Consider the following 13,877-nt stretch of genomic DNA (forward strand, 5'->3'; position numbering starts at 1 on the left):
TATGAACAGGTAATTTCAAAGGAAGAAATGCAACCTATCAATAACCATATAAAAATTTCTCAAATCACTAATAATTAGATAAATGCAAATTAAACAACCCTGAAGTTCTATCTGATGCCAATTGGCAAAGATGACAAAAAAAGGAAAATAACAAGTGCTAGAAGGGTTGCAAGAGACAGATGCACTAATACACAATTGTTGGGGCTAAGAATGGGACCAGTTAGTCTGAAAGGGAATTAGGAACCATACCCACAAAGTAACTAGAGTATACATACTCTTTGGCCCAATTACATTTCCAAAGAGATAAGAGAAGGAAGAGGATCTATATAACTATAACTATATCTATATCTATATCTATATCTATAAATATTTATAGCACCTACTTTTGTAGTGGCAAAGAATTACAAACAAATGTGAAGACAGTTTGTCCATCAATTGGGAAATGGCTAAATAAATTATGGTATATAAATGTCAAACCAAGTCAAGTCAATAAGCATTTACTAGGCACTTACTATGTGCTTAGCACACTCATACTCTGCTAGGTTCTGAGGATACAAATACAAATGAAAATAAAGATAGCTCCTGACCTAAAGGAACTTATATTCAAATGAGAGAAGACAACACACAAAAGGGGGATGAAAAGGAGTGGTATGGAGGGTAGGGATGAAGGTACCTAGCCTTGGGACATGGTTTTAAAGTCCAGAGGAAGTCAGGAACAAAACTGGGAAGAGAATGAAGGCAGGTCAGTCTTGGCCCCTCCACAAATTGGAGGCTTCAGGAAGAATTTACTAATAGGAAAAGGGGGGCAACTTGGTCATTTTTGTAGATATCAGGGAAGGAGCCTAGTGAGAGGGAATTGAGATTATGGTGGAAAAATCTGTTGGAGAAGATGAAAGTAGATGAGATCAAGGATACAAGTATGGAGATTCTGCTTGGAAAGTAGAAGGGCCACCTCAAAGTTAGAGATCAGAGTAAAGGAAGAAAGTAATGGGAGATGATACCAGAGAGATGGGAGAAGAGGAGGAGGGGGAAATAATGGTATCTCTAGAATGGTTTCAATATTTTTGGTGAATTATGAGGTAAAGTCTTCAGGTGGAAGGGTATAGGTTTGATGTGGTGGTGGCATGGGAGGCTTCAGGAGAGAAAAAAAGCGCAAAGGGAATCAATTAGGGAAGAGTAGTAAGTTTGCCTTGCTGTAGTGAGAAGCTAGCAAAAAAATTGTAGTGGACTTAGAAAACAGTTTTATGATTTCTTACAGTTCTGTCCAACAGTGTAGAAGTAGGAGCAAAGGAAAAAGATGGTGGGAATAATCTAAGGTTGTAATTTGGCAAGGTGATTGGTGACAGGACAAGGGAATCAAGAATTCAAAGGTAAAGAATAATGTAGCATTGAATTGGTTCACCTAGGGGTCAAGTTTGGGAAGGAAAGAGAATGTAGGCAGAGCAGGGTGATAGCCTGAAATAGTACAGAGGAATGGATAGATTAGAAATCATAGTGAGGATGAAGAGTAGGTTTAGGAGGAGTAACCACTAGGAAGAACTAGAAAGATAAAATACTATGATAGGATAAAAGAAGAATAATTCTTGAACATGGAAGTGGTAGACTTGTTGCTGACTGCAACATCAAGGGTATGACCATTCCTGTGACTAGCTGAGGTGAAAATGAGGAACAGATTATGAGACATGAATAGATTGAGGAACTGGGAAGTTAGGGTATTTGAGAGAACATCAACATGTATGTTGAAATCCCCAAGAATTAGGGTGAGAGTTGAGAGGGAGAGGAAGACCACCAGTTCTGCTTTTGGCCCTGCTATCACCTGGGGAAGCTCCTCCTATGGAGAAGAGGTCAGCCATCTCCACCATCTCTACCAACTGCCATTCATAAAGTAGTCTAGCCAGACTAGTTGAAGAAGCAAGAAACCCTGAGGGAAAGAAAGGATGCAGCATATGACAGCAAGTCAAATCACCACCACTACCACCATGATCACTATCTATCACATCTCAGACCCCGATGGAGACAGTCCAGGACCCTGGACCTAAGAGTCTTAGAGATAGCAATGCTTCAATCCCAATGTCCATAGCCATCATACTGAGAAGCAACTCTTGTAGAGATGCATCCTGTTAACTGCTTCTGAAAATGCTGTGGACACATCTGTTGAAGACCTAGAAAAGAAAGTTCTCATCATCAAAGGCTTTGGCACTGTCAAATGGTTTAATATCAGAAAGTGATATGATTTTATCAGTGCAAATGACATTCCAGAAGTATTATCATCTGCTTTGCCACTGCATCCTAAGAACTATGGCAATTTTTCATTTCGCTTGAAGCTGAAACTTTCCCAATGTCTTGTCTTCCTCCATTAGAATGTGAGCTCCTTGAGAGCAAGGTCTATCTTACTTTTCCCCTTTGTATCCCCAGAGCTTAGCACAGGGCTTTGCACACAGTAAGCACTTAATAAAATTTTAAAATTTAATTCATTCACTTGTTCATTCATTCAAGTCAGGCCCTGAACTCTTTGAGAAAGGAGAAACAATGTACTGGGGCTTTGTAGATAACCATTACTACTATTTAGATTAGGTCATAAATTTGGATTGCTTAAACCTCAAAGGAAGAGAAGTTGTTGAATGATGTCTTTAGAGGATCTAGAAGTGGTAACAGAGGAAAAAAATTCTGTCACTAGGACCAATGGAATATGAGTGAAATTGTAGCCTAGAAAGGCAATAAATAGCTGTAGTTTCATCTTGGAAGCCACATCAGTGAAAACCAGAAGATTAAAGGAATAATAGAGGAAGTGATATAAAATGAGAGGAAGTTTGTTAATTATTGAACACCTATTCCAGGGGACACAGTGGAAGGGGTGTGCAGATCAAGAGTGGCACATTGCAGTGAGGGTTGGGAAGGGGAGAAAGTTAGGATTGAGGTTGATGGGAATAAGGCAGTAGGCAACTGGAGTTGGGGAATGAGATTTGTTTTTAGCAGTTGGAAGTTCAGCATCACAGGGACTGGGAGATGAAGAGGAGGTGGTTGTATACTAATCACTGGAGAAGAAGTCCAAGCAAAGTATAAGTAATGTCTGCAGATGAAATCAGGTGATTAAAAGGCTCAAGGTTGACACTTCAAATTTTTGGCACAGCCTTCAACTACCCAAGTTGTGTTGCTGTGTCCTACACTAGGATATGTCTGAAAGCACACCTTCAAGCCAGTATGAGTAGAAGGTGTGATCCCAGTCAGGTGGCTTCTTACAGGAAGCTTGGTGCTATGGCCCTTGGAGTGTTTAGTGAGGAGGTGGGAGACTTCATGTCTTATTCAGCTAGTAAGTGTGTGAGGCAGGACTCAAACCTATATCTTCTAGATTTCCAGTCTCGTAATACTCTATCCACTACCCCATGCAGCCTTGGGCAGAGAACATTTTGATGATGATCAGTGAAAGGATAAACAAAAGCAATTTTGTCAGAGGGGTACTTACAAACCACCTCGATGGAAGGAAGAAATAAGTGGCGAGTTTGGGAAGCTCAACAGCTTCTGTTAGCATCTGCTAGAGCTATCTCTCTGCTGAAAGTCGAGCAGTTGATAAGTTCATGACTTTCATGATAACTATTTCATTCAAAAGGTGATAAAAGCAACAAGAGAAACTGCTATTCTGATTATGATTCTGACCAACAAGGAGGAATTCATTGATGAAATAGAAATTATGGAAATTCAGAGGAAGTGACTATTCCACACTAGAGAGGAAAGCTAGGCATAGATTTATGCACACCTTTGATTTAGGGACTTCAAAGAGTTCAGAGGAAGGATAGGTATAACCTTAAATGATACTGGGGAAATTCAGTTCTAGAAAGATGGGAAGATCTTCAGAATGAAACTGAAGACAAAAATAGAAATTATTCTAGAGAAGAACAAAAGCAGGGGGCTGGAAAGAAAGGAGAGATTGCATAACAGATTGATGCTGATACACAGGAAACTGGTTGACAAAATTAGATTTTTAAATGACATGGACAGAAGTTGGAACCAAGGGCAGAGTTATGTGGTCTTATAAGAACAGCATCTGGAGAGCTTAAGTTTAGCAAGAGATGGGGCTGGTGATGAATACTGAGAACAGCAAAAGAGTTTTTTTTTTTAAGCTATTCTCATGGTCAAGGTAGAGAGATGTGGGCTAGAAAATAACAGATTGATTTGAAAGTGTTTGAACACAAAGAGTTTTAAGTTTTGATGTTAACTTAGGATCATAGTATCATAGATTTAGAGATGGAAGGGACCTTATAGTTTTTCTTGTAATTCTATAGAAGAGAGACTGAGGTTCAGAGTGATTATCTATCCCAAGATTACCCCAAGTAGGAGCTGAACTTTGAGCCAGGTGCTTCAAAACTAGCCCTCTTTCCAGTGTTTTATGATTTCTGCAGGGGTATTTCAGGTATCATGGTAACCTTCTAAAAATCAGTAAGTTGGATAAAGATATAAATGATGTGTTTATCAAATACATAGATGACATAAAATTGTCATGGACAGCTGAGCACTGGGTGACAAAGTCAAGATTCAAAAGAGGTTTGACAGGCTAGAACATTAGGCTAAAGTTTAGCAGAAGTAAATATGCTTAGGTAAATCTTATGCTTAGGTGCAGATACACAACTTCATAAGTTCAAGATCCGAAAGATGTGGTAGACTCAAATTTGAACATCTGTGACATTTAGTGGGTTGCCATGTTAATGTAACATCTCCTTTGCAGGCAGAAGGAAAGGCTTGGATCCATATGAACTGTTCCATTCCTCAATTGTCCCTGGGAAAGAAATTCTCTCCTCCTTCCTCCCTCCTACACTCTTTTTCTCTTTTTTTCTCTTCTCTACTTTCTCTCTTTACCTCTCTTTTTCTTCTTTCCTCACCATTTTCTGTTTTTTTTCTCTTCATCTGCAAGTGTTCTCTAAAACTATGCAATGTTTATTAGCATTGAGAGATGCATGCAAACTTCAAATCAGGAAGTCTGCAGGCCCAGGCCATTCCTTCCACTTGTATTGGAGGCCTTTCATCAACAAGAGTAAAAAAATGTGACATGGCAGCCAAAGAAAGCTAGGGTGATGTTGGGATACATTGGGAGAGGCATAGTGATCAAGACTAAAGAGGTGTTGAGAGTTATCATATCTAGAATGAGGGAGGTAAGAGTCCTATTGTACTCTTCCCTAGTTAGATCATATCTGGAGTATTATATAGTCATTTTTAGAACACCTATAAATTGGAGCTCATCCTGAGGAAATTACCAAGGATAATAAAGAGACTGGAGACTATTGCATGTGAGGACTAATTGAAGGAACTGGTAATGCTTATGCCACAAAAGAGAAGACTATGGAAGATAAGAGAGCTATCTTTAAATAGGGGAAAGATTGTCATGTGACAGATGGTACAACTAGGAGCAATACATAGAAGTTGTAAAGAGAAAGATTTTGGCTCAATGTAAGAAACTTACATAGTTAGAGCTTTCCATAAGTGGAATGGGGTGTTTTAAATGTCAACCCCAAAGTTTGGTCTAAGAAAGACAAAAAAAATTAGGTTGTATTTTCTTTATTTCTCTCAAGCTGGTGGCCTGCATGCAGAGCTGCAGGTGGAACTCAGCTCACTTTGGGGTTAGTCTACACAAAGTATAAAGACAAAACCACAAAGCTGGGTGGGAGTGGCTGTGTCATGGCCCAGGACAGGTTTGGTTTCCATTTCCCTGCTAAGAGGTCACTTCGCACAAGTCATGGGACACCCCAGGGTATGTGGAACAAGCAAGAGGGTCAGGATGGAAAGTCCCCAGAACTCTACTGTGGTGGGTGAGTCCTTAAAGTACTATCAGGGATAACAAGATTTAAAGGGGCAGAGCTTTGTCTTCCTCAGAGAGTGGGAAGGGGAGTTCTAGTAGTCATTGCTTGTTTGACTAAGGGTCTGCCCCATTTTCACCTGTATGATAATGGTTTCCCTATCATGGGAATTGATCAAAAAATTTGGGATCAAATGCTTGATCCCAAAGGGCAATATGATGAGCAATGATTGAAAGCTGCCAAGAAGTAGATTATGACTAGATGTAAGGAAATCCTTCTTAATGTTTGGAGCAAGCCAAGCACAGAGTGAACTGTGTGGGTTGCCATTGATTTCTCCATTACATTAGAGGTCTTCAAGTAAAGCCAGATGACCAATACTGGGGTATTATGGATTATATTTCTCAGATAATGGGCTAAACTAGAAAACTTCTGAGGCTTGTTTCAATTTTGAGATTTCCATGATTCAGAGAGATTGGGACTACATCTTGGCATATTAAACTCCTGAGGGGAATATACAGACTAAGTAGGTAAAACACCTCTTCCCCACCCCCTCCACCCCTGAACCTGGGAAAATATATCTAGGAACATCCAAATCTCATAGTCATACCATTCTTCTGTGATAAGGTCCTTTCTGCCTCTCTCTTCCTTCTTACTACACTATACAAGTCTGCATAAACAGAGCCATGACGGCTTGTCTCAAAACCTAGGAGTAAATGTCTTGTGACTTTCTTGTTTTTAAAGGCAGTTAGATACAGTTTAGAGAGTGACTGGAGTTCTACTCAGGGGTAGTTGCCCATAGCCTCTGCCTTGCAGCTCCATAGCTCAACTATACTGCCCCCCTTGCTGTGATAACACCACCAGCAGGGCTGTGCCAGTTAGTATAAGAGAGTGCACCCCTGCCAAAGTGACAGCCTTTTCTCAAGAAAGATCCAGTAAATCTTGGGCTTTATATCGTTGTAAAAGTCTTGGATCTTTTTTATTGCTTCATTTTGGTGACTGGTGATTCGATAGTTGAAAACCAAAGTATAATAAAATACAAAGAACTCATGGAGATGGAGCACTAGTAAAATTTTAATTGTTTTTTTTTTAAGGTGGGGGGAGGGGTGGGAAGGAAGGCTGTCCTGGGCTTCTCTTTTAGATTGCAAAGTTCTCTCATGATTTTTCATCTTCCTTTTTGTGTTTTCATAAGTCCTCTCAAGGTTCAGAGAAGAACTTATCTTGAGGATTAAATTCATCCATCTGCAAAGGAGGCATTTAAGAATTAACCAAGGATAGTATTCCCCTTTAGAGTCTTCCGTTTTTTAAAGAAAACAAAAAGCCCTACAGCTAACACCCAAATGCATCACAGAGCAGAAGGGTTTTTCATTTCGGAAAAAAAGAGATCTTGTGAGATGTGGTATTTAAGATTCCATCTCAATAAAAAACAACCAAAAAAAAATACAGAGAAGAGATAAGGTATCTTCCCCCAAAAAAGAACCTGAGACTGTGGACTATCTGTTATTCAGCCCAGGCTCTAAACCAATCAGGCAGAAAAATTCAGAAGCTATAGACAGGGAAATTCCATTTAGTTAGATCAGTTGTCTTAAAGACCTGAAATCATCCAGACAGAATGAAAAACTCACCTGATTTCTTTACTCTCTTTTATATAGTTTGACACTAATTCTACTTAATTTGTTTTTTAATTTTCAACCAGACACATCAATGTATAGTCAATAGCACATTTAACTTTTTCAGGTGTTCCTCCCTGCCCCAAATCATCATATAACAGAGACATAGAATCAAAGAAGGCAAAAGAAACTCAAGGATCATCTTGCCCCAAACTTTCAATTTATAGATAATCATCCTAGAGGATTGATTTAACATAACAACACAGCATAATCTAACATAAAAGGACACAACCTAACAGGGAGTGACATGGTGTGGCATTAGACTTCCCACTACGGAACTCCTCATATGGTATATGTTCACTTAGCCTCTTCCTAAGCTGGCTTGTTTAAACTGCTCTCATAACAGCAGGTTAAAGTTTCCAGAGAAGGACCATTACCATATAGTTAGAATTTAAACTCTTTAACATCCTAGAGTCAGTCCTATTATGAGTGGGATACATTCTCCCTATTTGCCACTTTATCTCCCTAGTCCTCACTGGTATACTTCCCTTCTTCTCAAAATCAGTCACTCACAACGATGATGATGGGGTATGGGCCCAAGCCAAGACCTTTGCTCCTTACCCCAAAAATAATTTGGGTCCCATTTGTCTAAGGGATTCTCCTTGAATTCTCCCACTTGATCAAGGAGGTCTCTGGTGTTCCCCTGAGGCTATAGTCCCATCAGTTGGCCTTTTGTTATCACCTATACCCAATCTCCCAATTCTGTTACCCTTAACCTAGCGTAGCCCTCCATTGTCTTACCTCCCTATGGTCCCTGGCTACTTCCCACCTTTAACCCTATCTAGATCTCAAGATCCTTCCTAGATCCCTCCCACAGTCTTTTTGTCTATAATGTCCATCTAGTCTCCATTAAGGTGCTCAGATTCTTACAATCTAGCCAATAGCTCACAGATTCTCAGATTCCTCAAGAGTCTGGCTAATATGGTGGATCTTCAATAAACCTTGTCTCTAGCTGAAAGAAGACTTGGGTGGAATTCTTTTCGGGAGGATCTGTATATCATGATTTTGGGGTCCCAGCACCCCTAAACCTCTAGACCCCATCAATGACATCATTAACTCTTAGACATAAAACATTTAATTAATAAAGTAAAATAAATGGTAAAACTGATGAAACACCTTTTTATAGTTACTCAATATAAGACAATATAGGAATAATCAATACATAAAGTTAACCAATAAACCTAGATCATAATTTCCCACCAGTATGCACAGTATCCATGGGTGAGAGTGGGAATACAGAAACCTAGCAAGAATACACATAAATGAGGATAATACATATTCTCAGAGAAACTCACAACTTCGAATTGGAGGCTTTGATGTCCTTGCCTCCCTCAGGAATAAGCTGGAACCACAAGGAGGCACTTCTCTGTTAACTGCTCCCTGTCTGTCCACTCTTTTCTCCGGCACAAATCCATTCCTCTTCTACTCTCAAACTGATGAAACAATAAAAAGCTCTTTCAGCTGACAGTAAATTTTAAAAGGATGCTGGGGCAGTGTTATGCTATTACAGAGATAGGCAGTTCCCTTAAGCCAGAGAACTGCCAAACTCCACAGCTTGGTTCTCTGAGTAATGCAGACAAACCTAGTTAGCTCCTTACTTAACTAGATGGTGCATTGTTCAATCAGCTTCTAACATCAAAACAGAGCTTATGGCAGTACTACTTAGAATGGCTCTTTAAGAAGTATAAGCAACCACAGCCAGCTCTCCACTCAACAAGATGCTGTGTTTTCCAACTAGCCTCAACCTCTGTTTACAGTACAACAGCTAGTAAGCCTGTTTCCCCACTTTGCTTTCCCTACTCAAACCAGAGGGGTAGGGGCAGCAGAAAATAACAAAGTATTTCTGAGAGCATTCACTTTTCTCAAATTGTATATGGCGCTAAAGAATTCAGCTGTCTTCCCATGATCTTCAACCTTTCTTTTTTAGCCTATCACCCAAGGATAGCAGTTGAAACCTTGTCAACTTCTGCTAATGTATTCCCACTCAGCTTCTGCTACCTTCTTAACAGCTCCTGCTCTTGCTTTTGCTTTGTTCTTCAATACCCTCAGTAGCTCAAATCAGTCTCCTGGTGCTCAATGACTCAACTTTCCATTGTGAGATAAAATTCACGAAATCCACTTCTCTATTATGAAACCAACAGTCATTGTTGGTTTATTCTCATTGTTAATTATCCTATTATCTCTAAAGATAGTTACTTGATTTGCCATTTTGTTAGTTTTAACCTTTCAAGTTATAAAAAATGGTTAAAGGCAAATGAGCTGAGAGACCATAGTACCTTGTAGCCTCTGTCATTTTTTTTTTGACCTCAGATAGGTCTTTTAAATTCTCTATTTGGTCTTCCTAGCAATCTGTGACTCATATTTTACAGCAGTTCTTTACATATGTGTGTATATATATATATATACATATATATGTATATATATATATACACACACACATACACACACACACACATATTTTAAGGTATTGAAGTTAAGTGACTTACCCAGGGTTACACAACTAATAAGTTTCTGAGGCCAGATTTGAACTCACATCCTCCTGGTTCCAGGGCTGGTGCTCTATCCATGGCACCACCTAGCTGCCCAGCTCCCCGCCCCCCTTTAGAGAGAGATGTATGTAATTTAATACTGAAATTAGAGGTCATGAAATCAGTCAGTGGCCAGAGCATCATGACTTTTCTAGATAGATTTTTCAAGACTGTGGGGATTTAATTTCTTCTACCATTAGTAATATAGCCAATTTTTTTGAGTACTGGAATATAGTCAAATCTTAATATTGATGGATTATCAATTGGCAGAGGATAACTCTTGAAACACTGATACATTTCTTTTTTTTTTTTTTTTGGGCTAGGCAATAGGTTAAGTGACTTGCCAAGGTCACACAGCTACTAAGTGTTAAGTGTCTGAGGCCAGATTTGAACTCAGGTCCTCTTGATTCCAGGGCCGGTGCTCTATCCACTGCGCCACCTAGCCACCCCACACTGATACATTTCTACGAAAAGTGCAAATTACATGGAGTAACTATAAAGTAATAAGATATGTCTTCTTATATGGCTTTAATAAATCAATATTGTTACTTTGTAATTATTACTTTGTACATCATATGTAAAATAAGGTTTTACAAAGTAGTCTATAGTCGATTCCTTTATTCAGCATTGTTGTCTACTTGTGTAATTCATGTCAGAGACTGACCCACGTCGCAATAGGCCCAGGCATACTTATAGGGTCATAGAATTATACATAGATTTAGAGTGAGATGGGACCATAGGAATTATCAGAGGATTTTTTTTTTCTATCTTGTCTCAAATGAGATCATATGAAAAGTGGTTTGCAAAGATTGCAAAATTATATAGATGCTATTATTATTGTTATTGTTGTTATTATTATGCTTCCACTCAGGAAATCTGGGAAAATGTATCTAGGTAACCTCTGTATACAACACCAACTCCTTACTTGTAAGTTCTCAATGTTGCACAAGAAACTTTTTTTTTTTTGTTTTTTATTTTTTTGTTTTTTTGGCTAGGCAATGGGGTTAAGTGACTTGCCCAGGGTCACACAGCTAGTAAGTGTTATGTGTCTGAGACCAGATTTGAACTCAGGTCCTCCTGAATCCAGGGCTGGTGCTCTATCCACTTCACCACCTACCTGCCCCAAAACTTTTTAATAAAAGAAAACAAAACACATTTTTGAATGGTCAACTATTAGTTTAAAAAAAAATACAGAAATCCCCAGTCATTTGCTTAGAAAATATGAGTTCTTTTTGGTGAAGGCCGCCTCTTTCTCATAAGTCTTGGCCTATTGTTCCTGACAGTCTTAATGTGTGTGTGTGTGTGTGTGTGTGTGTGTGTGTGTGTGTATGTAAGTTGTATTTATAGTTTCATATTCAGCTTTTTTTTTTTCTCTAGGAGGTGTTCTCTCTCTCAACTTAAGACCCTACCCAGAAAATGCAGAATAACAGGTGCATAGCAGCTTCCAGTATATTGCCTCTGAGTCTACCCTTGCAAACATGAAATTCATAAGGAAGGCTATCTTAGTACTTGCTTCATGTGTGAATACAATCCATTCATGTGGAGCCAACCCTACCAAGCTGTCAGCACCATTTGAAGGTCATATGCCTCATGTGAGTGAGATGGGTTTAAAGCTGATGGCTTCTAACAGTCTTTGAGCTGCTTGTATTAATCAATCAGCATTTATTAAGCACAATCCTAGGTACTGGAAGTACAAAGACCAAAATGAAACTCTGACCTTAAGGAGATTACATTCTACCAGGGGATAATAGTACATGGATAAGTATACACAGAATCCATATAAAATAAACACAAGGCAATTTTGTGGGAGAAGGCATGAGTAGCTGGGTCTCTTTTGCATTTTCCATGTTTTGCAGACACCACATGGCCAGTGTTCATACTTTGGTCTATTTTTTCTTATGCAAACTGATTCCTAGTGAAAGACTAAAGTTTTAATTTTATAAACATTCTTGTTCTCCTCTTTCCTTGGTACTTCTCATGGACACCCCTTTCCCTAGCATTTTAGATGGATACCAGGTCTGACTTTGACTCAGACTCTCAATGCCCCATCCTCCATACTAGAGCATGAGGTCTGGCAGTGACATGGCCTATTACTGCTTTCTCTTTTAGAAGGAATAGAATAAAACCAAAGGGTATTGGAAGCTAATTGTGTGGTCCAGGTTAATAAAAAGGAGACATGATCTCTTCTTATTCTTTAAAAATATACAAAACTAAAATAGGGCTTAATATTACAGGTTGCAATTATTAACTTAGAGAAAGTACTGGGGTTTCTGCTTTCTTGCACATAAAAGTGATCTAAATCAATACTACCTACTGCATAATAGCTTGGCATGATGTGAAGAATTTTATTTGTTACATCATTAGTGAATGACGTCTTTTTTCTGGAGTTCTCCAATTTTTAGGCAAAGATAACACGATGAATTTTAAGAATTAAAGCCTTCTTTTCTCTATTAAATGGGAGTAGCAAGGAAGCCATATCTAGATACTGTTTTCAGAGACTGCTTTGCTAATCTCCACTTTTAGTATATACCAAACTCACCCTATTCATAAAACTTTACTAAACTACGCTCATGAATAAATATCATAATTCTTCACTGATAGCCTGAATGCTACCAGAAGATGTATGGTCAATAAAAAGAGAAGGTTGGCCAATTGTTTACTTCTGCCTCCATCCTCCCCACCCCCAACTCTACCCTGCTTAACTTGCACTGAATTTAGGCTTTGTTCTCTGCTAGAATAAACAGAAGGAGAAACTGGTATGATTTAGGAGCTTCTGTTACTTGTTGTTAGCAACACTATTCCCATTCTACCAAGTCTCTGTAGGAGTGGAGAGCATGAATGTTCCCCAAATTCTCCAGCAGAACGAATTTTTTAAACCCTAGGATCTCCCGACAATAGACAATAGTATATCTCGGTAGATTGCACCTTAATAAAACCACATACACACAGATTCTTGTTTAAAAATTGGGGTATACGCTTCCCTAACACAGAGAACTAAAGCATACACTAATTGCTTTGGGGGAATTTGAGATCAAAACCAAATATGCCAATCTACCAACTCATTTCTTTGTGTGAAGGATTTTAGCTATAATATTTGTAAAATCTAACCACCCATTCATACATGAAGCATACAAAAGAAATAGAAATAGATTATGTCTTTTATGATTCGGGACGGACCTTTCATGCTCCAGGTTCAAAGACTAACAACCTACAAAGCTGAAGTAGCCTCCAAGTAAGGCCTAGGAAGGAACATTCCCAGCTCTTGCTCCCTTATTTTGTATATTTTGTATTTACTTACCTGTGTACATGTTACCCTCCAATAATGGAAACTTCTTGAGGGAGCTTGAGGGCAGGGATTTTTTTTTTTGTTTTTGTTTTTATCTTTGTATTTCCAGTGCCCAGTACATTGATTTGAGATATACTAGGTGCTTAATATAGAATTATTGAACTAAGTTGTGTTTAAGCATTTGAAGTGTACCCATCAGTTGTTGTTTTATTATTATTTATAAACTTCTAGTTTGATAGCAGCCAGAACCTCCTTTGTGTACCAATTGTTATATTTCCTTTTGCCACCTTCTAGCCAAGCACTTAGGGTCTGTGAGCTCCATGAGTCCTTAGCTTTTCCTCACAGCTTGAGCCAGTTTGAGATAGCAAGAAGAAGGAGGTTGCCCTTCTTACCATTATTTTCCCTCTTTTTTCTAAGATTTTCTGTTTTCTACTTTCTTCTTTCTGCTGGGAGCTGAGATCATATTTACAGACATTCTATGCAAAGTGTATAACATACCAGTACATGTCCCTCCTGTGAGGGACAAGACCAGCAGAAACAGAGAAATTCTCTTCTGCTTTGGAGAGAACCATTTCTTCAGTTCAACCACACTTCCTGAGTACCTTCATCC

The sequence above is a fragment of the Vombatus ursinus genome, unplaced genomic scaffold (assembly GCF_900497805.2).
Source record: "Vombatus ursinus unplaced genomic scaffold, bare-nosed wombat genome assembly UNPS02006779.1, whole genome shotgun sequence".
In the NCBI taxonomy this organism is placed as follows: Eukaryota; Metazoa; Chordata; class Mammalia; order Diprotodontia; family Vombatidae; genus Vombatus; species Vombatus ursinus.